Raw genomic sequence first — 2,064 nt, 5'->3', positions numbered from 1 at the left:
TGGACCATCCTCCTTTCTCCTAGCCTTCTAGATACAATCATTCACAATAGATACCACTACTACAAGATGCATATTCTACATCGGTTCTCTAAAGGCATCTACATCGGTTCTAAAATCGATGTAGAATAGAGCGACGTAGAAAATGTATGCATTTTTACATCGGTTCTGAAAAAACGATGTAGATTTAAGCATAAATTTACGTCAGTTCTCTGGAGAACCGATGTAGATTTATGCTTAAATCTACATCGGTTCTCCAGAGAATTGATGTAGATTTAAACTTAAATCTACATCGGTTGTCTAGAGAACTGATGTAGATTGCATTTAAAAAAAATTATGCTTATTTTTAGATTATTTCTGATTACTTGTAAAGAACATATATATAGCTCTAGACAAAATAATTATCAAATAAGACTCCTGCAATTAGCCTAATACATCTCTGCACAATGAAACAAAATTCAAAATGAACTTTCTCAGTAATAAAGTAAAAAAAAGGATGTCAATTCTTTTATGCGGCAGACCTACATCAATTATTCATGCTTTAAGTTTGATTCAACTTAAAATTATAGTTGTTCTTTTTATCAATTTTAGAATTTGTTGAGTCATAAAATACTACATTGTTTCCCTTGAATTATCCTCATTACCTACACAATTTAATTGGCATACCAGGCTGATGGATAAAGATTTACTCAAAGGAACTCAACTCTACAGTAAAAATGTACAAGAAATTCAGGATAAACGATACCTCTCAAGTCTTTCCAAAACATTAAAAAGAATCTTAAGAGAAGTCAGATGATTTGCATGGATTGGTACAAAATTGAATAAATTATATATATATATATATATATATATATATATATATTATAATTATAATTAAACCATAAATAAATACACATGCATAGAATTGTTTGATGCATCTCCACGTATCTTTTCCTTAGGCATTCCAATCTCCTTAGCCAGGTTCTCTGCCTCACTAAGGGAATCAATCACATGGTCAAAGCAAATGTATCTACCAGAAGCATTGTTGTTCATTGCCTTGAATATACATGCATGAGCTTCAGCCAATTTGGTCACATCCACTCTTGCTAGCAAACCATGAGAGTACATTTCTCGGGCACCTGAATTTGCAATTGTAAAATCTTTAGATTCTATTACATCAACATCAAAAGGAAAATTTTGATCAAGGTAAAATGTGTTTTAAGTTGCTCTATTTTTGGTTAAATTTGGTCTTGGTCCATATTTCTTTAACGTATAGAAACCAATTTTGATCAAGGTAAAATGTGTTTTAAGTTGCTCTATTCTTTAGATTCTATTGCTTTTAAAGTATAGAAACCAATTAAGATCAAGTTTAGTCAAATTCTGAAGGCTTAAAAACAAATTATACCTTAGGTTAATTAATAGTATTATTACCTTTGAGATAAGCAATTGTTGCTGTTGGATTCCTATGGAAAAATTCAGGACCTGTAACTACAGCTGGACAAATGGTAGTGAGCTTCAAACCCCTTCATTAGCTATTCTCCAAGCAGCTTTCTCTGCCTTCATCTTGCCCAATGCATACCATAGCTGCCATATATTCAAAAGAAACGTCAGGGTCATATAATATATCTCCTACATAAACATGTTATACACTAGGAAAATAATAGAATATAATCTAAATAAGGTGCAATCATTGTGCAAAGTTTACCTTCTTCTCAATGCAGATTGTTCATTGCTCTAAGAGCCATGACTAATAACAGGTTTAAGGTCTGATTGTGCATTGTCTTAATCCTAGCTTCTTATTTTGTTCTTTACACAATAGAAAACCCGTTCAAGTTTAAGCAAAATGATGAGAGCTCAATTTTCTGTCACCCGACTTGCAATTCTTCTGCAGTTTATTGCTTTCAACTTATCCAATATATTGTTTTCAAATTTTGCATTATTGCATATTATGACCAACGCTCTATATTTAAAGTTTGAAATAATTTATATTATTTGTCCAGAATTACCCTCTAAATTAATGGGATCCCATTTTCTAATTCCTTTCTACCTAATTAATTAATGCATTTCCACTTTCAACCATTCTCTTAT

General features: G+C 31.4%; 1 pseudogene across 1 annotated transcript; it reads right to left on the bottom strand.

Annotated features, from left to right (window-relative positions):
- Window positions 1-870: 870 nt before the first annotated feature.
- LOC145953403 (cinnamoyl-CoA reductase-like SNL6) lies at window positions 871-1,608 on the bottom strand (annotated as a pseudogene). Its single transcript, XR_014430835.1, has 2 exons — window positions 1,408-1,608; window positions 871-1,115 (listed from the first exon to the last, which is right to left on the bottom strand). The product of XR_014430835.1 is annotated as a cinnamoyl-CoA reductase-like SNL6 (transcript).
- Window positions 1,609-2,064: the final 456 nt, after the last annotated feature.

The sequence above is a fragment of the Cajanus cajan genome, chromosome 11, assembly GCF_000230855.2.
Source record: "Cajanus cajan strain Asha chromosome 11, NIPB_CcT2T_4, whole genome shotgun sequence".
Taxonomy (NCBI): domain Eukaryota; kingdom Viridiplantae; phylum Streptophyta; class Magnoliopsida; order Fabales; family Fabaceae; genus Cajanus; species Cajanus cajan.
This window is presented reverse-complemented; position numbering and strand designations above follow the sequence as displayed.